Source organism: Chiloscyllium punctatum, chromosome 48 (assembly GCF_047496795.1).
Source record: "Chiloscyllium punctatum isolate Juve2018m chromosome 48, sChiPun1.3, whole genome shotgun sequence".
NCBI lineage: Eukaryota > Metazoa > Chordata > Chondrichthyes > Orectolobiformes > Hemiscylliidae > Chiloscyllium > Chiloscyllium punctatum.
In genome coordinates, this window is record NC_092786.1 from 37405963 (window position 1) to 37433537 (window position 27575).

Genomic DNA, 27575 nt, shown 5'->3' on the forward strand with positions numbered 1-27575 from the left:
CAAGCCATTAGAAAGAATATTGAGGGATGGTATATATTTGCATTTCGAGAGACAGAGATATATCATGGATAGTCAGCACGGACTTGTCAAAGGAAGGTGGTGTTTGACAAATTTGACTGTTTTTTTTGAGGAGGTAACCTGGAGCATTGATGATGGGGAAGGCATCTGATGTGATCAACATGGAATTTAGCACGACTTTTGATAAGGTCCTTTATCAGACTGATCAAGAAGGAAAGAGCCCATGGGATTCAAGGCTAAGTGACACATTGGATCCAAAACTGATCCAAAGAGGCAAAAAGCAGAGAGTGATTGAAGAGGGATATTTTTGTAACTGGATGTCTGCTTCCAATGGGTTTCCACAGGACTTTGTACTGGGGTCCTTGCTGTTTGTGGCGTACATCAATGATTTGGATTTAAATGTAAGGGTACAACCAAAAGGCTTGCAAATTATATGAAAATGCGTAGGGTGGTAGAGTCATAGTGATCGGCCAGGAACTGAGACCCTTCAGCCCAACTTGGCCATGCCACCCATAGTGATAAACAGTGAGGAGGATATCCACAAACTGTAGGAGGATGTTAATGGACTGATCAGCTGGACAAAGTAGTGGCAAATGGAATTCAACCTGGAAAGGTGTGAGCTAATGCATTGGGGTGGGCTAAGAAGACAAGAGACTACACTATAAATAGAAGGGCAGGGGAAAGTACTAAAGACCTCGATGTGCAAATCCACAGATCCCTGAAGGTAGCAGGGCAGGTAGAAAAGTGGTTGGGAAGGCATATGGGATACCTGCCATTATATGCTGAGTCATAGAATACAAGAACAAAGTGGATATGCTGGGACTGTATAAGACATTGGTTGGGCTACAACTGGGGTACTGCATGCAGTTCTGGTCACCGCATTATAGGTAGGATATGATTGCACGGAGGAGATTTTCCCGAATGCTGCCTTGATGGTGCCTCTTAGTTATGAGGAAAGATTGAAAAGCCAGGGGTTGCTTTCCTTGGAGCGGGGTGGGGGTGGGGGGGGGGGGGGGGTGTCCTGTTAGAGATGTATAAGGTTATGAGGGGCATAGTTTGAGTGGATAAGAAGGCACTTTCTTCCAAAATTGGAAGAGTCATTAAACAATGAGCATAGGTTTAAAATGTGAGGTAGAAGATTGTGAGCTAGAAGATTGAGAGGGGAGTCAATGAGAATCTTTTTCATCCAGAGGGTGACAGGAATCAGAAACTCTTAGAACCTGTGTGCGGCGACATTATACATTTTTCAATGTACTCCTTGATTTGAACACACATGACATTAAAGTCTAAATCTAAAACTAAAAACCAAATAAGCCATATCTAGATAGTCATCTGTCTACAGCAATCCTCACTTGGCAACAAACGAATTCTATTTACTTGCACAGAAAGCGACTGTTAGTGATCCACACATATTAGGAACTGAAGGAGATAGGGCTCCACATTATGCAATTCAGATACAGGATCAGTCATCCAATTTTACCCCAGAAGAAAAAATCTGCTGAGGTTACAGTGAGGGGAATCAGAAAGTCCACACAGCTGAGCAGCTAACTTTCAAAACCTCACTTTAGGAAACATGCTGGCACCATTCTGTTACAAGAGACTACATTGTAATGGGAAAGAACATTGTTCTTTGCCCTTCAGTTGGGGCAATCGAGTCAGGTGATTTGGCTGTAACTACTCTCCAGTTAAGACTAAAAGACTCCATGTGAACACATGCAGCCGTTTGAGTACAGCATTTCCCAATCCTGTTGAATTGCAGAACACCGGTTCACGGAAGCATCTACACATAGAGACATTCTAATATCATCATCGAGATTCCTGTATTTCCAACAGAAGCAATGTGGAAATAAGAGAGCCTGCATTGTTGCTCCACAGCCTTCAGCTTTGTACATTCCCTGGACAGTAATCCCTCGCAGGACTGTTACAAGACAGGACAATGCGAGAGGGGTGTTCGGAGTGCTTCAATAGTGCACTACTGTGGGGTCCATATGAAGCTGCAGTCATTGGCAAATAGGCAAACACTTAGTGTGGTGCAAGCTGTTAAAATTATACAGGCAAGTATTTTGTTCAAGAATGCTCCTAAACGAAGCCAATACGATCACGAGAAAAGCAAATAGATTCTTCTGGGAAGCAGACTGCTTTTGCTTGAGGCCAATATTAGGCTTTTTGAAGCTTCGGTACAGACTTGATGTCAGTTCCCAAAGCAATACAGATTCCATAAGAGCTACTGCAAAGGTTCCTGATCAGAGATCCCCCTGTAACCCGAGACCACTCCTCAAAAGTCTGTACCACATGGGTCTGGAATTTTTAGCAGACTTTTTCTTCACTCCCTCAATGAGTTTTTATGAGTTTTCAAAAAGATATCATAAAAAAAAACATGTTATTTAAAAAAAAACACTTTGCTCTGTCAATATATTCCATGGCACTTAGAACATAGTTGCTACATAATGTTCTGATGTTAACCCTATTGATGGATGCCATTGAATTTTTACACACACAAAACCACATGGATACACTCTCCTAGCCATCAGTCTAGCTGTTTGTCTTCATGGCCTAGTTATTTACACTGACTTCAGTAACATTCACCAACTTCAAAAGGGGTTCTTACTGCATCGATTGTTTCTTTAGCTTCAGTTGCATTTTGTATAACGAACTGGATGATGTGGCATAATCGCTCAAACCATCCTTTTGTATTGCTGGAAATCAGCAGTGGATTCTATCACTGGCAGGGAAGGGGCCAAAGCAAACCATCATTAAAGCTCTATGGTAGGTCACACTTTCTAGATTAATTTGTAGCGAGTTAGTCAGCTGAAGAGAAAACATTCAAGTCAAAAAAGTTCCTAACGCATGAATGTTAAGAATCTTATCAAGATGCAATCACAACTTTCAAAAAGAAAATGAACTGTTCAGAAAAAAAATGTTTATATAGCTGTTTTGAAAAAAAAATGTGGAGGTGGTGTGGATCTGATCTATTCTGAGCACTGACGCAACTGTCAATATGCCTGAGTCAGAATCAAGCATGAAGGATGTAAATTAATTCACCCTTGGGAGAAAAACAGGTCACAGGGACTTGCTACCTCCACCAAATGACCAGGGCTTGACAGGCAGGCAGTTAAAGAGGGGCAGATTGTAGGAGAGTAAAGAGGAAGGATGAGTAGTCTTTCACCACTATACCACTGTAAGGTTAGGCTTCAAATATACAACAGCTTTATCAAATAACTGGGACTAGATCCTACAAAATTAATTTTAAATCAGCTCTGTCACAGTCAAATTCTTAAGTGGCACAACACATGAGAACGCTAGCATTGTACAGTATGAAGGAATTCATTTGGTTCAGAAAAAAAAAGTTAGAGAAATAGTATTTTTTCAGGATACATATTATTCTGAATTCAGATGATTTTATTCATACTTGAATGATCGCACTTGAATTCAGTGAACCAGCTCCTTATTCACTTACCACTGCACACTACAAATGACTTTATAAAACAATCTTTTCGATAAAAATCCATGGCACTTAATTAAATCAGAACCAGCGTACCCGAAATTGCCTCAACGATTCTAAAAATCAGTGGATCAAAATTGCTGAAGTTTTCATGTCCACAAGATACAGAATAAAACCAATTGAAACATTGATCTCCTGTTAAAACTGCCCATACCTCAGCACAGAGCAGAAAGGGAAATAGGTTCAATCAAATGTCCAAACTTTCCGTATCCAATTTCTCTGGGAGACAAACTCCAATGTCCTAGCTTGGCCACAGAACGTCTTCCAGGGTGCAGGATAAAAATGGATAGTGTCTTGTGAAAAATCAGAATGCACCAGCCATTTAACCTGGGCCTTCACCACTGCACAAAACCTACCGAATCTATAAACAGAAAGAGGAGAGAGAAAGAGACATAAACTTACACAGCAAATCCAATTGACACAAGAAGCTGTAAGCAACTACAAAGACTGCAGCCTCTCCTAATCGGCATCAGCTGCTTATCATGTGTTCCTGAAGACTGACCAGTGCCTTTTTCTTCTGCAAAAAATATCCAATTAAACTCTGAAACCACGTCTCCGCATATTAACCAAATCATTGAACATTGTGAAATGTGGATCTCAGTGAACAACGACATAGACACCCCTGGTGTTTGTGGAGCAAGGTCTTAATTTGGCCAAACCAAAAGTATGGAACAAGAGAGTGAGAGAAAGCAGGAGAAAGAAAGAGAGAAAGAAAGACAGAGAGAAAGAGAGAGAAAAGACAGAAAAGAGAGAGAAAGAAAGAAAATGGAGAAAATGTGTTATTATCGGAGTACAAAATACTGTAAATGATGGAAATCTGACAAGACAGAAAGTGCTGGAAATATTCAGTGCATCAGGCAACATCCATGAAGAGGGAAACAGTTAACCCCTCAGGTCGATGGCCTTACATAAGGTCATCCTGTTCTCATGAAGTGTTTCATGTGAGTTATATGTTTCAGTTGCCTTTGACACCTCCCTCAAACACCATTTTTGGAATCCTGAGTCCTGAATTTACAAGAACCTCAGGGTGAAAGTCCTCGACAAACTAGCTGACCACAAATCTCAGAACGTAGCCCTTTCCTTAAAATCTACAAATTAAAATCCTTAAAAAGTCTTAGGAGCATGGAGAGAAAACCAGTTAGTTTGATCATTGCTTCAAATGGACACAACAAATCACAAAGACCATTTTCAAAGTGCATTTGAAAACAGCTGGAACATGAGAACTAGTAGGCCTTTTGGCTTCCCCATTCAATAAGATCAGGACTGCGCTGAGTTGATTGCCATCTTAAACACATTTTGCTGCCAGCTCCCAATGATAGGAAACATTTGCAAACACAAAACAAAACTTTTAAGTATGCAGGGAACAAAACACTGCAGCAAGGGGTTATCATATCAGTGGTACAAACACACAATGTTAAAGAATCACTTAAGCTCAGTACTGTCACAAGACAGGAAGTTGAGTGTTCAGGTCAGACTTCAGTACATGCAGGAACCAAGGGGTCTGACTTGCAGAGGAGTGGTACGTAGCAGCTGAAGTGTTTAAGCCCAACACTTACTGCCAGGTCAAGCAGATGTGAAGCATGCCATGATATTCTTCAAAGAGCAGATATTTACCATTCAGCTCTCCTCTTAACCACTCATCCACCACTCAATATATCACTTACTTCATACTTTGGGAGAGCTATGGTGCACAAATTGGGGGTACTTTCAAAGTAATTTGTGAAACACTCATTTGTCCCCAGGGGACCACTTGCATTCTTTGAACTGGACAGTTCCCTATTTCCAGGTAATAAACAACCTTCCATCTGGTCCTACAGATTGAGAGAGTAATAATCATTCACCTCATGAAAGTTCATATGGGCAAATCGATAACTACACTCCTGCTTTACACAGCTGCTAACGAGAGGTAAACTAACCCTTAATCAACCTGAAATTCTGAACAACACAATATCATTCACAGTGTAATCAGGGAATCGCAGTGTTGAGACAAATAACACATCTACACACAAGAGATTGTTATGAGCAGAACAAAAGAGATTGTCACAATTAAAATTCACAAAAGTAGTGTTCAAAATATCCTTAAATAATAGTGACCAGTTCAGAGTGAATATAAATGACTTTTCAACAAATAACGTTCAGAGAAAATCCACCAAGTGTATAATGAAAAAAATTCCTGCTAGAAACTGAAATACACAGAATAAATAATATCCACAATAATTAAGTGCAAAGCAAGATTACAGGTACTGAAATGGTGGCAGAAAGCTGTTGACACAATTTGGAGAGCCTAACAGACAGAGAGTTAAATTCATGCAGTCTGCAGGAAGCAAAAGGCACAGGTCACAGTACATTAATCCCTTTAGTATTCAGTGGTATTCAGAATAAAACTGACAATGACACACACTGGCAGCTATTCTAAGGAATGAATGAATAGTTTGGGCCTATAATCACTTGAAGGTGTGGAACCTTTAGGGGAAAACTGAAGGATGCCAGTTGATGCCAGTAGAATGTCCTTAATCTTCAAAGAGTGTAGAACAAGTAACACAATCAAGACAGAACGTTCCCTAAGCCCCATTTTCCTTTAACACGATGCAATTGTCAAGTTGTTCTATCATTTCCAGGAGTAAAACACACTCCCTGTCAGATTTCAGGGCATTCTGCCACTTGACAACAAATGTGATACCAATTTTAACATGAAAGACAAAAGAAAACCATTATCAAAAGAGCAAAAAGACAGTGCTATTTTCTGGATCTGTAGGAGCAAAGATGGTCTTTAGTAGAGTGATATGCTCTTCCTGTCAGATGTGGGAGTTTACGAGAGTTTCCATGTTACTGATGATTATTTCTGCAAGAAGTCAGTTGCGAATCCCATCAGATCGCACGGATTGGTTGGAGCAGCAGTTAGGGGCAATAAGGAATTTACAAGAGCTAGGGGGTGTGAGTGATGGCAGTTATTGGAAGGGAGAAAAGACGCAGATACAGTCAATTTAACTCCAGAAAAGCTAGAAGGGGTAGGCAGGTAGTGCAGGAGTCTCCTATGGCTATCAGAGTCAAGGATTGTGGTGCTGAGGGTGCACAGCTGATTGGGCAGCGACCGAGGAGCATTACGGTCGAAGTTTGGAGCATCGGCTCTTCAGCAGAGTTTGTGCTGCAGGCGTCGACTCTCCTGCTCTTCGGGTACTGCCTGACTGGCTGTGCTTTTCCAGCGCCACATTTTTTGACTCTGATCTTATTCCTTATCTGCAGTTCTCACTTTTTCCTCTTCTGTGGCTATCCCCGTCTCAAACAAGTATGCTGTTTTGGAAAATGTTGAAGATGTTGGACACTTAGGGAATGTAGCATGAACAGACAAGTTTCTGGTATAGAGACTGGTTCTAATGAATAGAGGGGTACGTCGGGTTCCAAGCAATAGATTGTGTTAGGGGACTCTGTAGTCAGAGGCACTGACAGATGTTTCTGCGGCCAGCAGAGAAAACTCAGAATGATGCATTGCCTCCCTGGTGCCAGGATCAATGGATATCTCAAGGAGGGTGCAGAATGTTCTCAGAGGGGAGAAGGACCAGCAGGAGGTCATTGTACACATTGGAACTAATGATAGAGGAAAGGAAAAAGATGAGATTCTGAAGGGACGATGCAGAAAATTAGGTAGGAATTTAAAAAGGAGGTCTGCAATGGTAGTAATATCTGGATTACTCCCAATGCTACGAGTCAGTGAGGGTAGGAATAGGAGGATAGAGCAGATGCCTGTGTGGCTGAGGTGCTGGTGTATGGGTGAAGGATTCACATTTTTGGATCATTGGAATCTCTTGTGGGGTAGATGTGACCTGTGCAAGAAGGACAGATTGCACCTGAATTGGAAAGGGACTAATATACTGGCAGGGAGATTTGCTAGAGCTGCTCAGAAGGATTTAAACTAGTAAGGTGGAGGACTCAGGGAAATAGTCAGGAAAGAGATCAATCTGAGACTAGTACAGTTGGGAAAAGAAATGAGTCAGTCAGGGCAGGCAGGAACAAAGCAGAGAACAAGATAGGACTGATAAATTAAACTGCATTTATTTCAATGCAAGCGGCCTAACAGGAAAGGCAGATGAACTCAGGGCCTGGTTAGGAACATGGGACTGGGATATCATAGCAACTACAGAAATATGGCTCAGGGATGGACAGGACTGGCAGCTTAATGTTCCAGGATACAAATGCTACAGGAAGGATAGAAAGGGAGGCAAGAGAGGAGGGGCATTTTTGATAAGGGATAGCGTTACAGCTGTGCTGAGGGAGGATATTCCTGGGAATACATCCAGGCAAGTTATTTGGGTGGAACTGAGAAATAAGAAAAGGACGATCATCTTAGTGGGATTGTATTGTGGACACCCTAACAATGGTGCGGGAAATTGAAAAACAAATTTGTAAGGAGATTTCAGTTATCTGTAAGAATAATAGGATGGTTACGGTAGGGGATTTTAGCTTTCCAACATAGACTGGGACTGCCATAGTGTTAAGTGCTCAGATGGAGAGGGATTTAAATCTGAAAAAGAAAATTTTCCAATTCATTATCTGGATGTTTCTACTAAAGAAAAAGAAAATTTTCCAATTCATTATCTGGATGTTTCTACTAACCTTGACCTACTCTTGGGAAATAAGGCAGGGCAGGGACTGAGGTGTCAGTGGGGAGCACTTTGGGACCAGTGACCATAGTTCAATTAGTTTTAAAATAGTGATGGAAAAGGATAGACCAGATCTAAAAGTTGAAGTTCTAAATTGGAGAAAGGCCAATTTTGACGGTATTAGGCAAGAACTTTCAGAAGCTGATTGGGGGGAAATGTTTGCAGGTAAAGGGACGGCTGGAAAATGACAAGCATTCAGAAATGAAATAACGAGAGTCCTGAGACAGTATATTCCTGTTAAAGTGAAAGACTGGTAGGATGTAGGGAAAAAGGAAGCATATGTCAGGTATAGACAGGATAGATTGAGTGAATCCTTAGAAGAATATACAGGCAGTAGGAGTGTACTTAAGAGGGAAACCAGGAGGGCAAAAAGGGGACATGAGATAGCTTTGGCAAAGAGAGTTAAGGAGAAACCAAAGGGATTTTACAAATATGTTAAGGACAAAAGGGTAACTGGGGAGAGAATAGGATACCTCAAAGATCAGCAAGGCAGCCTATGCATGGAGCTGCAAGAAATGGGAGAGATACTAAACAAGTATTTTGCATCAGAGTTTACAGTGGACACAGAAGATATAGAATGTTGGGAAATAGATGGTGACATCTTTAAAAATGTCCATATTACAGAGGAAGAGGTGTTGTATGTCTTGAAATGCATAAAAATGGATAAACCCCAGTACATGATCAGATGTACCCTCGAAATCTGTGGGAAGCTAGGGAAGTGATTGCTGGGCATCTTGCTGAGATATTTGTATCATCAATAGTCACAGATGTAGTGCCGGAAGATTGGAGGTTGGCTAACTTGGTGCCGCTATTTCAGAAAGGTGATAAAGAAAAGCTAGGGAAGTATAGACCAGTAAGCCTGACATCGGTAGTGGGCAAGTTGTTGGAGGAAATCCTGATGGAAAGTATTTACATACATTTGGAAAGGCAAGGATTGATTAGGTATAGCCAACATGGCTTTGTGCGTGGAAAATCATGCTTCACTAACTTGATTGAATTTTTTTGAAGAAGTAACAAAGAGGATTGATGAGGACAGATCGTTAGACGTAATTTATGTGGATTTCAGTGAGTCATTCGCCAAGGTTCCTCAAGGGAGACTGATTAGCAAGAATACAGGGAGAATTAGCCATTTGGTTGTGGAACTGGCTCGAAGGTTGAAGACAGAGGTTGAGGTGGAGGGTTGCTTTTCAGACTGGAGGCCTGTGACCAGTGGAGTGCCACAAGGATTGCTTTTTCATCATTTATATCAATGATTTGCATGTGAGCATAAGAGGTATAGTTAGTAAGTTCGCAGATGACACCAAAATTGGAGGTGTAGTGGACAGCAAAGAAGGTTACCTCAGTACAATGGGATGTTGATCAGATGGGCCAATGGGCTGAGGAGTGGCAGATGGAGTTTAATTTAGATAAATGCGAGGTGCCTGCATTTTGGAAAAGCAGATCAGAGCAGGACATATACACTTAATGGTAAGGTCCTAGGGAGTGTTGCTGAACAAAGAGATCTTGGAGTGGAGGTTCATAGCTCCTTAAAAGTAGAATCGCAGGTAGATAGAATAGTGGAGAAGGCATTTGGTATGCTTTCCTTTATTGATAAGAGCATTGAGTACAGGAGTTGGGAGATCATGTTGCGGCTGTACGGGACATTAGGCCACTGTTGGAATATTGCATGCAATTCTGGTCCTCCTATCGGAAGAATGTTGTGAAACTTGAAAGGGTTCAGAAAAGATTTACAAGGATGTTGCCAGGGTTGGAGGATTTGAGCTATAGGGAGAGGTTGAATCAGCTAGGGCTGTTTTCCCTGGAGCGTCGGCGGCTGAGGGGTGACCTTATAGAGGTTTATAAAATCAGGAGGGACATGGATAGGGTAAATAGACAAAGTCTTTTCCCTGGGGTGAGGGATTCCAGAACTAGAGAGCATAGGATTAAGGTGAGAAGGGAAAGATATAAAAGGGACCTAAGGGGCAACTTTTTCACACAGAGTGTGGTGCGTGTATGGAATGAGCTGCCAGAGGAAGTGGTGGAGGCTGGTACAATTGCAACGTTTAAAAGGCATTTGGATGGGTATATAAGTAGGAAGGGTTTAGAGGGATATGGGCCAGGCGCTGGCAGGTGGGACTAGATTAAGTCAGGATATCTGGTTGGCATGGACAAGTTGGACCAAAGGATCTGTTTCTGTGTTGTACATCTCTATGACTCTGTGACTGTATGGTCCCTTTACAAGTTGCTGTTTGTGGATGTCATTGTGTAAAAATTGGCTGCCACATGCCCAATAGCAACATTTCTCGAAGTACTTCATTTACTCTTCAGAAGTTAAAGTTAAAATGAAAAGCTTTTCTTTTCTTACCTAACTCCCCACTTGACTGCTTGACACTCCAACAGACACCTTTAAGGCCCCTAGGAGAAAGTTAGGACTGAAGATGCTGGAGAGTCAGAGTCGAAGAGTGTAGTGTTGGAAAGGCACAGCTGGTCAGGCAGCATCCGAGGAGCAGGAGAGTCAATGTTTCTTTATCTGTCTGGTGCAGAGCTCTTGCTCAAAACATTGACTATCCTGCTCCTCAGATGCTGCCTGACCGGCTGTGTCTTTCCAGCACCGCACTCTTCAACTCCTTTCAGCGCCTTACCAACATCCTGAACTCTCTGTGTCTTGATAAGAAAAATGTAGGTATAAAGATGTTCCTGTTCATGTTTGTTACACTGCTTTGAAGTTGGCAACATGGCCAATGAGTTTTGGCTGTGACGTACTGCAATTTTAATATTACATTTTAAATATACTTCACTGTAATGAGGATGAATTGAAGAGTAAAAAGACCTACTTAAATTGTAACAATAACTGGCTAAGTCAGCAACATTTTTCAATGTTTCGAACTACTTAATCAGCAGCAGTGACTACTGTCATTTATGTCTGAAATATTCATGGATACCCAGTGGAAAGTATAAAACCTGAGAGTCGTATTGGATATTTCCTGGTGAGAAGGCAACCTGCTTCTAATAAAGACAGGAAAGATTCCTGATCTGGTAGATGGCATTACTGCATCTGAGAACTAAACACCTTTGATGCACAGTTATGTGCAAGTGAAAGACATTAATTGGGGGTTCATTATGCAGACAGAAGGCAATAGAGCTTGGAAATGTATCCTTGCAATACTTCATTCTGTAGTTACACTTTATTTCGTGTAAACCTGTCATTGATTGACTTTCTTGAAATCGAACAGCCTCTGGCATAGCACATAGCAATGTTAACCAGCTGATTGGTGTACATGAGGGAGAACTGGCGCAATTTCATTCACAATTTCAAATTGAAACAAACAGCCATTAGCCATAAAATTGCATTTCAACTGAAAAAGAAGTGGATGCGTCCTTGCAAAGATAAAAACAGCTGATGATGCTGGTTACACTAGTTTGATCTTGAATACTTAAACCATGGTGGAGTGTGGAATAGAACACATTTCCTGATGAGCAGGCAGGCTTATTGGAACCAGCAGTTCATTTACCAATGCAAAATTTCAGTTCATTCTTTATTGATGTGGACCTCAGTGAAAACACTGTGCCCCACTGTTCTCAGTTGAGCCCAAAATGAAAAAATAACTCAGGTCACTATAGCATGACGGACAATTATCACGTATACCACCGGAAAACAGAATAGACCATATCTTCATGGGAGTTGACAAAAGAAGCCAAGGTGGCTTTCTAGTTCTGGTGTGGCAATAAATTATACTCCTTTTCTGACAGGGATTGCACCAATACCTCTGCTTTTCCCAATGCACATCCATTAAACATCACTTCAAAGAACTACAATGGAAAATGGTCCATATCATAGAATAATCCCTGAACATCTAGCACCATACAAAGAGTAGTAACGTAAAATGCACACTATTGAGATGAACAGTGACAAGTTTTATTGAACATTAACAATAGACAGAGGATGATTTGGAAGGACATCTTATTTGGAGTCCTACAGACCCAGACTCCAGTTCCATATTACTATGACATAACTGCTTCTGCACATGCTTTGTAGCTTCGCTTGGAGTAAAGGTAGAATTTCCATTACTGTACAGCAGGATTGTCATTCAAAAGGATGGAACTTCAGTCACTGTGGGCCCCTCAGTATTAAATGGCGAATATTAACTATTGCAGTGTAGCACTTAATCAGGAAAAGATGGCATTTGTAAGTCCTATTGTGAAGCACCAATTCACAAACCCACTGACTTGGAGATGCCAGGTGACCCAGGACTTTTGATCTATAACAGTTAGTATCCAAGCCAGAGAGACAACAATCCAACAGTAAAGTCAAACACCGGGCTCACAGCTTGTAAGCACCTTCAAATGAATACACGTACAAACAGATTCAAGAACAGCTTCTTCCCTGTTGTCATCAGACTTTAGAACAGATCTCTCAAATGTTAATTCTGATCTCTCTCTTTGCACCTTCTCTGTGGCTGTATTACTGTGCTCTGCACTCTGTTCTGCGACCATGATGTACTTGTATAGCACAAAAAACACTTTTCACTATTCCTCAGTACATGTGACAACAATCAATCAATCAATCAATTGGGATTTTGTTTCTGATTAGAAGTGCCAGTTCAGGATAAGTGAAAATATCATGTGCAGTTCAGAGATAAATGCACAGGAGTTCGCATTGATCATAGAATACTTGCAGGGTAAATATTGTATAAATGTGACATTTGCATAAAACTCAATGCTTTATCTGGAACTTGCATAAAAGCTACAGGACACCCCAAAGCATTTTACAAACAATTAAATACTTTGAAGTGCCGTCATTGCTACAATGTAGGGAAACACTACAGCCAACTTGCACACAGCAAGGTGTGATCGCCAAGGAGATGATCATTGATAAAGGGATGTTGTTTTATACTCATAGAGGTCCAAAGCACAGAAAACAGCCATTCAGCCCATCGAGTCTGAACCTAGCTATTCTAACCCATTTTCCAGCCTTCGATCCATGGCATTGAAAGTGCATATCTAAATTCTTCAACATTATGCGGGTTTCTGCCTCTCTCGCCCTTATGGGTAGTGAGTTTCAGATTCCTACCATCCTCTGGATGAAAAAGCTTTTCCTCCAATCCCCTCTAACCTTCCTGCCCTTTATCATGAATCCATGCCCCATTTGTCATTGATCACTCCGCTAAGGGGCTCCTTCCTGTCTATCTGATCTATATGCCTCATTATTTTATACATCTCAATCATGTCACCCCTCAGTCTCCTCTGCTCCAAGGACAACAACCCGAGTCTGTCCAATCTCTCTTCATAATTAAAACTCTCCAGCACAGGCAACATCCTGGTAAATCTCCTTTGTACCCTCACCCTCCCCCACGCCCCCCACCTCACCTCTCCAGTGCTGTCACGTCCCTCCTTAATTTGAGTTCCAGAACTGCACACAATACTCTAGCTGTGACCTCACCAATGTTTTATATAGCTCCAGTAAAATCTCTCTGCTCTGAAGTTCTTATGTCTCGGCTAATAAAAGAGAGTATCCCATATGCCTTCTTAATCACTTTACCTATCTCCCTTGTTACTTCTAGGGATCAGTGGACATGCTGACCAAGCATCCTTTGATCATCACTGCTTCCTAGAGTTTATCATGTAATCCCATGCCTCATTTGTCCTAGCCAGGTATATCACTCTTATCTGAATTGAATTATGTGTGCCCATCTGACCAGCCGTCTGTATCATCCTGTAATTCAAAGCTATCCTTCTCAATACTTAGCACCCCAACTAATTTTCAGATTGTCCACAAACTTACTCATCAACCCTCACACTTTCAAGTCTAGTTCATTTATATATAACACAATCAACTAGGGCCACAACACTGATCCCTACAGAACCCCACTGGACAGGTCCCCAGCCACAAAAATACCTTTGACCATCACCCACTGCTTCCCCCACCTGGGTCAATTACTAAGTTTCCTTGGATCCCACAGGCTCTTACCTTCACTGTCAGTCTTCCATGCAGGACTGTATCGAAAGCTTGAAGTCCAAATAGACTACACCAAATCTATTGCTTCATCTATACATCAGGTCGCCTCTTCAAAACATTCAATCAGGTTGGTCAGACATGACCTCCCTTTAACAAACTATGCTGACTGTATTTTTTATTAATCCCAGTCTCTCCAAATGCAGATTAATTCTGTCCTTCAGAATTGCTTCCAATAGTTTTGCCCACTATTGAGTGTTTAAGTTTGGACTGTCGGTCCATTAAGATATTGAGCTGACACTCATGTACTGAGTGCAAAAATTGGAATTTGTTGAAATTCTTTGTTAAGTCGATCACTTGTGTTTTTCTCCTATTCTTTTTCTCCTATTCACTCACAGGACATGGGCATCGCTGGCTGGGCCAGTATTTCATGCCCGTCCCCAGTTGCCCTTGAGAAGGTGGTGGTGAGCTGCCTTCGTAAACCACTGCAATCCGCGTGCTGTAGGTTTACCCACAATGCCCTTCATGATTTTGACTCAGCAACAATGAAGGAACAGCAACATATTTCCAAATCAGGATGGTGATTGGCTTGGAGGGGTACTTGGTGATCCCATGCATCTGCTGCCCTCGTCCGTCGAGAGTATGAGTATGAAAGGTGCTGTCCATGGATCTTTGGTAAATTCCTGCAGTGCATCTTGTGAGTAGTACACACTGCTACTGCTGAGTGTGGGTGATGTGTGTTAGGATCTCTTAGAGACAGGTACAGAATATAGATGCAACTATCCAGCAACAGGTCACAAATTTGATGCTAGTATTTTCACACAGAGGACACATCACAAGGTTGGACAAGTGAGAGTATGAGTCAGTAACTACTGTCAAATGTCAGTTCACAGTTTTCACCTGGACGTATTGAAAACTTCATCCAAGGAGGGGAACCTGTAGGTGGTGTTACTCCCCTGAATCTGCTGCCCTTGTCCTTCTAGAGGTCAGAGATTTGGAAGATGTGGTTGAAGGAACTCATGGCTTAGTGAGTTGCTATAGTGCATTTTAAAGCTGAAGGGCACTTAAACAAAATGTTGGAATGAAGCATCTTTGAGACAATGAGAAAACAGTGAGGGTAACTTAAACAACTGTCAAGCACCTGGGTGTTACATTTCAAAAGGACATGGTGTTAAATGGCAGCATTAGCTGATTTAGTTCAAACAGAGAAGATAGCAACAGCAGCTTGCAAAAATATACCTTTAAGTTACATTGAAATAGGCTTGATTTGGAGAAGCCGGTGTTGGACTGGGGTGTACAAAGTTAAAAACCATACAACACCAGGTTATAGTCCAACAGTTTAATTGGAAGCATTAGCTTTTGGAGCACTGCTCCTTCCATCAGGTGGTTGTGTGATTTTTAACTTTAAAATCGGGTCAAAGTGATCTGAGAAGTCACAAATCACTTGGACTGTGATATCACACAAGATATACGGAGCAGTGCCCTCTCCTTGTAATGGGCTATCAACGAAACTCCAGTTATCCTGCATTGATTAGGGGGCTGTCATACAACAGAAGAATAAAGGCAAAATGCTGTGGATGGTGGAAGTGTGAAATAAACAGAGAGAACACTGGAGAAACTCAGCAGGTCTGGCTGCAGCTGGGGAGAAAGGAAAACAGAGTTAGTATTTAGAGTTCAGCACTCAGTGTCATACTGGACGCACAACATTAATTTGCTATCTCTCCCTCTTGGTGCTACCCGACCTGTTGAATTTCTCCAGCATTAGCTGTGTTTGATGAAACCAAAGAAGCCAGCTTTCCACTGTTGGTTACTCATACACACTCACCCATCTTCCAGACAATACAGCATTCGAGAGTCTATAGCATAGAAAGTGGTGCTTTGGCCCATTGTCTGTATATTTCAGAATTACAATAACCCAACACAGATACTTTCTGACAAATTAAGTCTAGCTCTACATTCAGCTGGGAGGAAGTGAGGACTGCAGATGCTGAAGATCAGAATCGATGAATGTGGTGCTGGAAAACCACAGCAGGCAGTCTCATTCCTGATGAAGGGCTTTTGCCCAAAATATCAACGCCCCTGCTCCTCAGATGCTGCCTGACCTGCTGTGCTTTTCCAGCACCATACTCTTCGACTCTACATTCAGCTGGCCAAGTATTGAAACTTTCCTGTGAACTATACAACAGAGATCTTACATCATTTCTCTGCACATTGTTTGGTGTTCAGTTTAGCATAAGTCAGCGAAAACCACATTTTTGCACCTGTTCCTTCCATTAAAAAAAAACAAAAAAATCTGTGGACAGACAAATGCATTAATTTTAACTTGGAACCAGATAAAAACATTTATTCCAGATCAGCAATATTAAAGAACATCTTACCCAGTAATCCTTTGATGGAGTGCTCACTCAAATTCATTTCCATCTTGGGACCTGACTGATAATTGGCTGCATCGAGAAACTAAGTTCTGGAATCCTGCAGATTCACTGAGTGGTTTTTAAACAGGCAGTCAGTTAAAATAATTTCAATTGCCCATCTTCATGGAGGCATCCCCCACAGAAACAGTTTCTTTTGATCTGGAAGTCAGGACATGGATCTAGTTGGAGTGACAGCAGCTATGGAAGACTGCAACAGAATCCTAAATCCAAATGGATGCCGATACATAAACACTCATGGAACAGAAATCAGGATTGGGAAATCTGGGCAAACATTTCCCCCTTCTTGGGCTAGAGCGCAGGCCAATTGCAGCAACACTAACAGTCCCTGGTTACAATCAGTTAATGCCAGACACTCAAATGGCGATTCTTTGGCATCTTTGTATAATTCCAAGCAAAGGCCCAAAGGTGGCGGCTAGTCCAGCCAAAGGATGATAGAGGTTCAGGACTCTTCTCACAAATAGCTGCTGATGCTAGATCAGTTGTCTATTTTAAATCTGCGATAGATAATACGTTTGGCTTAACAAAAATGTAAAGTATTTGGGCCAAAGGCAGGTGTATGGAGTTCAGCCACAGTAAGCCATGATCTCATTTAATGACAGAACAGGGTCAAGGGGCTTATGCCCAAAAGGTCGATCCTACTGCTCATCAGATGCTGCCTGACCTGCTGTGCTTTTCCAGCATCACACCCTCGACTCTGATCTCCAGCATCTGCAGTCCTCACTTTCTCTGCAAGGGGCTGAATGGCTTAATGCTGTTCCTATGTTCCTAAATATTATCTACAAGTATCCATCCTGTATTCTCAGTGTATGCTGTACTCTCTTCAGGTACAGATGGGTGTAACGTGCCTCTTTTTCTCATATTAAAGGGGGGTGTGAGGGCATGACATAACAAATGGAATATATTCACAAGGAGGCTACAGAATCATATCGTCAAACAGCTCGGAAACAAACCCTTTGGTTCAACAAATCCACACCAACCATGTTCCCAAACTAAACTAGTCCCACTTGCCTGCGTTTGGCCCATATCCCGCTAAACCTTTCCTATTCATGGACTTATCCAAATGTCTTTTAAAAGTTGTAACTGTATCTACATCCACCACTTTCTCTGGCAGTTCATTCCAGACACAAACCACGCTGTGTAAATGAAGTTGTCCCTCATGTCTTTTTTAAAGGGTCCTATTGTAATAAGGTACTAATCTGCTGGGAAACGAGTCAACGTCTGGCATAATGTCATCAGATACATAAAGCAAATTGTCCAAAATGGAGTAGGGAAGTGGGGAAACCGAGAGCACTGGTCTCCACCCCTTGGACAGCTGCTCAACTCTAACAGCATCAGACCTTGGGCTGGCAATGAACTGCCGAGTATCAATTAACACTCTACTCCAGAATCAGCCAACTAAAACATTTCAGAACTGCCAAGATATAAAAAGGATTTCCTTGAAGTTTCCTAGTATCATCGGACAAATTTATTCTTTAGATATAAATACAGTCACTATTGTCCAATCTCATTAGAGATGACTGATGGTGGTTTAACATGAGGGTCACCACATCTCAGGCAAGGGGTTGAGAATGAGAGTTTTTGTAGTAACTTCAGTCAGTGCAGGAATCATGTGGCACCCCTGTGCAACCTAGCCAACTGAACTAACCAACCCCCTGCTCTGTCATCAAATCCCCATTATCCTGAAGAGTAACACCCAAAAAGTCAGGTCAGTGCTAGATGGGAAGATTCTAAACCAACATGGGAAAGCAGCAAGTGTCCGATAGCTAAAAGTGGCTAAGAGGAATCATAGTGCAGCACCACCATTAGTGGGAAATAGCAATCAGACATAAAAATTAAACAAAAGAGTTATTCTACAAAACCACAGCAGAGAGAGAGAGAGAGAGAGAGAGAGAGTGTATGGCCAATATAACCCACATCAGAATGCCTTGACTTCAGGAAAGAATCAGACTAATTCCAAAGCTGCATGGATTAATCTCCACCTGAGCACTGCATCAGACATCTTCTAGAGTCACACTTCCTGCATTGAGAACACTGCCTTAAGTTCAGTTTCCTTTCCACTCCAAATGCAGCTCCTGTCTTTCTGCTCCACCCAGGAAGGCTCCAAGAGGTTACAGCAGCAGGAAGCAAACCTCTCAGCTCCAGCCTGAACCCCACTGCTCCTCACCTTACTGGTCTTCATTTTTAGCCTTCTTTGCCCTTGATGACATGAGTTTGAGGTTTTGCAAGCATTCACATTTTAGAGTTTAGATCAGAGAGGTGCTGGAAAAGCACAGCAGGTCAGGCAGCATCCGAGGAGCAGGAAAATCAATGTTTTGGGCAAAAGCCCTTCATCAGGAATGGAGGCAGGAAGGCTCCAGGGTGGAGAGATAAATGGGGAGGGGGGGAGGGGGGGGGGCGCCTGGGGAGAAGGTAGCAAAGAGTACAATAGGTGAATGGGGGTGGGAATGGAGGTGATAGGTTAGACGGGAGGGTGGAGTGGATAGGTGGGAAGGGAGATTGGCAGGTAGGACAGGTCATGGGGATGGTGCTGAGCTGGAAAGTTGGAACCGGGGTAAGTGGGGGGAGGCGGTGGGGGGAGGAGGGGAAATGAGGAAACCAGTGAAGTCCACATTGATGCCCTGGGGTTGAAGTGTTCCGAGGTGGAAGATGAGGCGTTCACTTTAACCCCAGGACATCAATGTGGACTTCACTGGTTTCCTCATTTCCCCTCCCCCGCCTTACCCCAGTTCCAACCTTCCAGCTCAGCACCATCCCCATGACCTGTCCTACCTGCCAATCTCCCTTCCCATCTATCCACTCCACCCTCCCGTCTAACCTATCACCTCCATTCCCACCCCCATTCACCTATTGTAGTCTTTGCTTCCTTCTCCCCAGCCCCACGCAGCAAACCCGCCCCCCCCCCACCCCCACCACCCCATTTATCTCTTCACCCTGGAGGCATCCTGCCTCTATTCCTGATGAAGGGCTTTTGCCTGAAACATCGTTTTCTTGCTCCTCGGATGCTGCCTGACCTGCTGTGCTTTTCCAGCACCACTCTGATCTAAACTTTGCTTTCCAGTATCTGCAGTCCTCACTTTTGCGTATTCACATTTTAAAGTCAGGATTGAGAGCAACATTACTCCCATTAATATTTAACAGTGAAAACTGCTTGTATGAATTCTTACCCCACTTAATGTAGTTACAGTCTGTCTGACACTAGAAGACCTTGTATTATTAGATTTTGCACGCACAGAAACAGGCTATAAGGTCCCCATCCAAATTTAAAACTTCAGGAAGTTGTCACTTTATCCAAGTTATAGTCTACAAGAGATCATATTCTAATTCCACCTACCAAAAAGTTAAACATCACTCAACACCAGGTTACAGTCCAACAGGTTTATTTGGAACACTAGTTGATGAAGGAACTGCACTTGGAAAGCTAGTGCTTTCAAATAAACCTGTTGGACTATAACCTGGTGTTGTGTGATTTTTAACTTTGTCCACCCCAGTCCAACACCAGCACCTCCACATCATACCTACCAAAAATGCATTGTCTCACACTTGCATCGCTTTAATCAGCCTTCCCTATTCTCTAAACCATGCAATTCAAAATCTTTCACAGTTTATGAAGTTATACATGTTGTGGACCAAACCAGACCTCCTCAAAACGTTTCAAGAAAGTAGCCCGGACCTGAACTTTGCTTGTTGTTTTAAGCAGGTGTAGAGCGGATATTCTAGAGTGATGCAGCAGGCCCAATCACCAGAACAGAATTTATTTGCAAGATTATCAAATGAAACACAAAGTGAACAGAATACAGAATAGCTTAACCTATTCCAAAACCCAACAGATTATCCCAACTTAATGATGCTGTTTCAGCAACTTACAACAATCCACATATACAACCTCTTGGCAAAAAAAGGAAAACCCACATGGGTCTTACAGGAGAGATGTCAGAGGGATTCAGCATGGAACACCTTCTTCTCTATAGCTGTTTCTTTGACCAGCTGCCTCAAAAATGGCTGACTGCTTTCTCGTAACAGCCAAACTACAAGAGACATATAAGATTATGAAAGGATTGGACACTCTGGCAGCAGGAAACATGTTTCCAATGATGGGTGAGTGCTGAACCAGAGGACACAGCTTAAAAATACGGGGTAGACCATTTAGGACAGAGATGAGGAGAAACTTCTTCACCCAGAGAGTGGTGGCTGTGTGGAATGCTCTGCCCCAGAGGGCCGTGGAGGCCCAGTCTCTGGATTCATTTAAGAAAGAGTTGGATAGAGCTCTCACAGATAGTGGAATCAAGGGTTATGGAGATAAGGCAGGAACAGGATACTGATTAGGAATGATCAGCCATGATCATATTGAATGGCGGTGTAGGCTCGAAGGGCTGAATGGCCTACTCCTGCACCTATTGTCTATTGTCTATTGTCTAAAACAAAGTAAACCAGAGCAAAGCTGAGCTGGAAGAACTGGCCACTCCCCTTTCATTGTACAAGTGTTTTTTTTATAAACTTAAAGGCTTCCCCAAATATATCACCCCAGACATTTTAGAGCCCGTGTCTTTAGGACCTCCTGAAAAAAAAAACAAGGACAACATAACCTTGTTAAAGGAGCAGCATCATCACATACATCCCTTCAAATGACTCCCAAATCCAAACATTTACACAAAATGTCCAACACCAATCTCTGTGTAATACCACTTCCCATCAGGCTGAGAAATTACCTTTTATCCCCACTCCTGATCTCTGTTTTGTTTTCCATCATCTACTTGTCTCTTGATCCCACACACCCAGACTTTAGACCAGGGGTCTATTGTGCAGTACCGTATCGGAGACCTGAATAAATTCCAGGACCTTGATCATTTATAGTCACAGGACCAAACCAAATGCCAGGTTTGCAAAAATGTGTATAAAAAGATCAGCCTTAGAGTCTAAGGATGTAGTGACAAATTTAAATGAACCTACCCCTGGCCCTACATAATGTCAACTAAGACAACAGTTTTCATTTGATGTACACAAACACTTCCATATTTGTTACTTTATTTCACACAGCAACCCTAACGCCAAGCCCCCAGTAGATATCGACTGAACAGTCAGTGACACAAATAGTCAATTAACCAAAACACTGCTAAGGATTGTGGGAAATGGTTCAATATTGTGACTATGAGATAGTCAAATTCGTACATCTGTAACTAGAAAAACAAATAGAAAAAAAGAGAAAAACCCTCATCTCAGCTTCATTCCAGATGGGCACAATTCAATGGATTTAGAATCAATATTAAACCCAAAACTCTCCTTTCATATTTCAGTAAAGTCAGCTAAAATTCAACTTCAATGAATAATAAAAACACAATAAGTATGTTCCAGTTTGCATTATGGGATTTTTTTGGATCTACATTTAAAAACAGACTAAATTTCTGTGAAATCCAGCAGAGCCAGCATTGTATGTTTAATAAATGTTCCACAATATATTCAGTTAATAAATATTAAACATAAAACTTACACTAGACACATAAACTGCAAATAACTTTATTATCCCTGTAAATTTTGTTGATCTTATGGTATATTTATCAACTCTATTAGTGTCTTTAAAAAAAAGTTAACAACGGATCTCTGCAGCTGGCTATTAAACTTCACCTTCTGTCTCCTCCTCCTGCCACTGTTGGCTACTACCTGGGTGCTGATCCCAGTTCTTTCTGCGAGAATGTTTCTCACCTCCATTATAATAAACTAACCTCAGTGTTGGCAGAGTGTGAGAAATCATCACAGCAGGCCAATTATTCCGAGTAGCTTAGCATAGTTAGGATTTCCGACAGAGTTTTAAAAGCCAATCATTTAGCCAAAAGCAAAAACGTATCCCTTGAAAACAGAGGCATTTGGATGGGTATATGAATAAGAAGGGTTTGGAGGGATACGGGCCGGGTGCTGGCAGGTGGGACTAGATTGGGTTGGGATATCTGGTCAGCATGGACAGGTTGGACCGAAGGGTCTGTTTCCATGCTGTACATCTCTATGACTCTATGACAATGCTGCAGAATTTACATGGAATATAATGCTAGAGTTTAATGCATACACTGTTAATGTTTCAACAATTCAGCAACAGGAAGAAATATCCTGTGGGTCATGAAATGTCATAAGTGGAAATAGTTACATGGAAGGATGCACGTTAAATTTGGAGCAAGGGTTTGGTTTTAGGATGTGTAATTTTACAATATATATTAATAATCTATATCTTGGCATGCAGGGGTTAATTTTCCAAGTTTTCATATGATACAAAATTTGGATGCATTGGAAACGGAAGAGCACAGCTTACAACTTGACAGGCATGATGACTAGTTAGGGGGTGGGCAGATGGGTGGCAGATGCAGTTCAGTGTAGAGATATATAAGGTGATACATTTCGGTAGAAAGAACACAGAGATACAGTATGAAATAAAGATTGCAAAGAAGCCTGGATATACACGTGCACAGATCACTAAAAGGTGGCAAAACAGGTAAAGTAAGCAATGAATAAACCATGTGGTATCCAAGGTTTAAGAGCAGAGACCTAGAGTATTAGACTGAGGAGGTTATGCTGAATTTGTATTGAACACTGGTTAAACCTCAGTTGGAGTACTTAGCATAGTTCTGGGGGTTAGATTTTAGGAAGCAGGTGAACACTTTGGACAGAGTGCAGAAGAGATTTATGGGAGTGGTCCCAGGGATGAGTAACTTCATTTAGAGAGACAGATGGGAGAGATTTGCCTTGGAAAAAGTGGCAAGTAAGAGGAGATTTGATTATTCTTTTCAAAATCATGGAGGGGGCTGCTTGCAGGAGAAAGGAAAAAGAAAGTGTCCTCCAATAAAATGATCGAGAACTTGTGTAAAATGGTAATTTGCAAAAGGAAAAATAAAGGGAGGTAAGAAAACACTTTATCACCCAGCAAGTAACTAGGGTCTAGAATCAATTATTGAAAAATGTGGCAGAAACAGGTTCAACTGGACATTCAATAGAACACTGGACTATTATTTAAATGGAAAGAAAATTCTGAGGCAGGAGAAAGGCATTGTCATAACGCTCAGTTAGTCAGCCAAAGCAGACCCCCATTATGGGCCGAATGGCATCTTTCTACACTGTGACAATTCTGAGACTCTATGCAATTGATGGATGGTGTGTGTCATTATTAGATTAAATTCCCTACAGTGTGGAAACAGGGCCTTCAGCCCAACAAGTCCACACTGACCCTCTGAAGAGCAACCCATCCAGACCCATTCCCCTACATTTAACCCTGACTAATCCACTTAACACTATGGGCAATTTAGCATGGCCAATTCACCTGCAAATCTTTGGACTATGGGAGGAAACCGGAGCACCCAGAGGAAACCCATGCAGTCATGGGGAGAATGTGCAAACTCCACATAGAGAGTTGCCCAAGGCTGGAATCGAACCTGGGATCCTGGTGCTGTGGGGCAGCAGTGCTAACCACTGACCCACTGTAATGAAACAGCTCATTGTGAATCTCTACTTGTTCAGAAAAGAGAAAAACAGAGTCCCATTTCAGCAGACTGCTCATCACTGAAATAAAAGCAAACTTTAGCTGAAATTGCTGGAGAAACTTACTAGGTCTGGTGGCAGTATCTATGGAGAGCGTTAATGTTTCAAGCCTTGCATGACAGCTTTGGAACTATTAATCACATCCAGCAACTTAAAACCTTTTCTTTGCCTTCTCATCTTCTCACAATTTAATAATTCTTCCTCTTTCCATTTCTCATCCTCAACCACATTACCCATGCACCCAATTTTCCCTAAACCTTTCACAGCCTTCACAATTAAAAAAAAAATCAATTATTGGTCTAGTCGGTCACAAGACCCAAATGCCTCATTCAGCCATTGCTTCACAAAACTTATTAAAACTGAAGGGGATAAAATAATTCCAATGTGCTGGCCCCAAAATGACCTGCTCTGGAAACTATTTCACGTTTGAAAGTGGCAGAGGCTGTATAAATACATATCAGAAATATAACAATCATTGTGGAAGTGATGTCTTAGTGCATGCCACATTTTAAAGAAAACAGTTCAGTTTAAAACTAGTTATCCCATTAGTCTTGGAAACAGAGATAAAAACCTGACTTCTTGTCAGCTGTGTGACCAATTGTTGCAACCATACCACAATTTCCTGTGACACAAAATAGCAGCTTATTGTTAACAACTAACAACCAAACCGTTAATGCAGGCTTATATCCATATTTATAAATGCTGTGTTTCTATGCTCCTCCCCTGTTACACATATATACATTTTTAGGAAAGGTTGTGGCTGATTTCAACAGGCCAAGACAAGGAGGAAGCATCCTACCCAGAGTTCCATTGAACAGCCTACCAGTAAACTCAACTAAACCTCCAATGTATCTTTCTCACTTCTTCAACACAACATCAAAAAAGTCAACACTTAGAAAAGCATTCATTCTCAAGTCAGAGACAGAGTCTTGGAGACAGGACTGAGCCCAGGGCAGCACCAGGCACAGTACTCCTGGGGGCAGCCACTGCCTGCAAGGAGAATGCTATATTGGAGAGACAAGTTGGAAAAAATAGCTTGCTAAGTTGAACAAGAAGTGAGGTAACATTGCACACTCACTGTATATAGCTCTGCCAATAACAGTTGCACAGTCAATCTAATCAAACCGTCAATTCTGTATTCATTCAATGAGGAAAAAGTATCTTAACATTAACATTTAATATCAATTTCAGCACGGTCCATTTTTAAAAGAAATTGGAAAGAACAGGTAGGAGAGGCCCAGAGAGGGCCAGTTGGCTCAATTGGTTCAGTGACTAAAATATGTTGTGTGAGACCTTGCCTCCAACAGGGTATTGTACCCGAAGAATGTAATTTCCCATCACGTAAGAAACTGGATATCGTAGGTGTTGTTTAGATTAGATTCCCTACAGTGGAGAAACAGGCCATTTGGCCCAACAAGTTCACATCGATCCTCCAAAGGGTAACCCACCCAGACCCATTTCCCTCTGACTAATGCACCTAACACTATGGGCAATTTAGCATGACCAGTTTTCCTGACCTGCACACCTTTGGACTATTGAAGAATTCAACAGATATCTGTTGCAACTAACTATTATATACTAACATGACCTTCCTCAGAAAGCAGTCTCTAGGCTCTTATTAAGCTATTGAGAGAAAGTGAGGACTGCAGATGCTGGAGAGTCAGAGTCGAAAGTGTGGCGTTGGAAAAGAGTCGATGTTTCAGGCATAACCCCTTCATCAGGAATTTCTGAAACGTCGACTCTCCTGCTCCTCAGATGCTGCCTGACCTGTACTTTTCCAGCAACACACTTACTGACTCATATTAAGATATTGGCTTAAAACAGAGTGAAGTATCATGCTTCAAATGATCCAATGGAAGGTGGACTATGAGATCTTTATATTCTCCAGTTATGTGTTATGATACAGTAAAGATATTATGGGCAGAATTCTCAGAGACATACCAACATACTCACTGTAAGAGTATATAGTACAAGTTAATGACAGCAGCACAGGTTTAATCCATACACCAGATCCTTGAACCTGGAACCTTGGTGTTTCCTAGAGGCATAAAAATCTACAACGTTAGCATCAACTTGAGAAATTTTTATTTCCATTTCTTCCCATAACAGAGAAAGATCAACTTGCAAATGTACTACAGCGAGCAAACCCTTATATGTTTAATATCACGTATGGAATAACAATATCCATGTATTCCAGCAATGTAGAATTGACGAATAGTGTGTGTCTATTTGAGAAGATAAAACATGGCACCATGAGGGGCCCCATTTTCCCAAGCTGGTAAATCTCAAACTAAAGGCAAGAACTGAAGAAAGATACCTTTGCGTAGTTCCATTATTACTGCAATGGCAGTTTTCAAATCATTACATGTAACTGGTGCCTGTATTCAGTTTTCTTCCCTGATGCTGGTGTTTTATTCACTGGCTAGAAGCTGTGAACATGAACATCAGCCCCTCCTGAATGCTGACAGAAGGCTCACTAATTAAATCACTTCAGGAGCTGCCACACGGGCATTGATTCCTCTATGAGGCAGGCTCACTGTAAACAAAACACATCTGTATCACCAAATTAAAACAGGCAGACAAAAACACTACTGTTCACTTCTTATTGGTAATGTTGGGATTTTAAAAAAATTATCTAAAAACTGTGAACAGCTATCAAAAAAATGCTCGAATAATGATGTTTGATGTGGAATTCTTTTAACACCATATTGAAGTTCTATGTGAATGCAGTCCAGAGGTGGAATTCCGGCTCACCCTAAAGCCACACTGAAGGGGAGCAGGATTCCCCAGAGAAACCTGTACCACTGGGAACTGACATCATGCCTCATTGAATTTACAGTCTGCACATTTAGCAAATCAAAACAAAAAACCCCACACAATTTCATATTGAATGGCAAACTGGCAAAGAGGCATGTAATAGTGATTGGAGGGCCAGGGAGCAGCGCAACACAAATAATTTCACTTGGCCCTAAGCAGCAATGTCAAGCTCTTAGAATAGCACTGGGCCTCTTTTAGGGAGAGTGAGTTGGGGGGAAAGGGAATGATAGTCAGGCTGATGATGACTGCATGAAGAACTAACAGAATACCTAACAAGTAAGAATTTAGGATTGAGCTGGACAGATCTACCCTTCCCCCCTTCATCCTACACACAAACATAGCCTAACTTCACCCACAAAGGTTTAAGCACAAAGGCAACTGAGACGTGGAGGAGGGAAACAGGGGCTGAAAGGCAATTCACTTGCAAACCCCACTTACATCTGAGGTCAGCTCAGAATGTTCCCCACCAGAGGTCAACCAAGGTCAGTCTTAGTTAAACCCAGTTGCTTAGCTCAGCTCCAGTCCCAACACCTTTCCAGTTGATCAGGGCTTGGGTAAACTCATTTTCACTCACTAGCTCAGCTTCTTAACCAAAAGACAAAAATAATAAGAAGAAAATTACTGCACACACTGGAATCTGTACTGAAAACAAAAAGAAAATGCTGGAAATCACAATGGATGAAACAGCTTCCAATGGA

General features: G+C 41.8%; 1 protein-coding gene across 10 annotated transcripts in view; it reads right to left on the reverse strand.

Annotated features, from left to right (window-relative positions):
• The window catches only part of rab27a (RAB27A, member RAS oncogene family), a 134577-nt gene that overhangs the window by 71760 nt on the left and 35242 nt on the right, over window positions 1-27575 (reverse strand). For 3 of the 10 annotated variants that reach the window (XM_072564962.1, XM_072564967.1, XM_072564966.1), the window contains one exon: window positions 3675-3881. The exons of 6 other annotated variants lie outside the window; for them this stretch is intronic. The gene's annotated coding sequence lies outside the window, so the exon portion shown is untranslated. Of the gene's footprint in view, window positions 1-3674; window positions 3882-3922; window positions 3944-27575 lie in introns of those variants that run through there. One more of the 10 variants, XM_072564971.1, reaches the window with a different exon arrangement.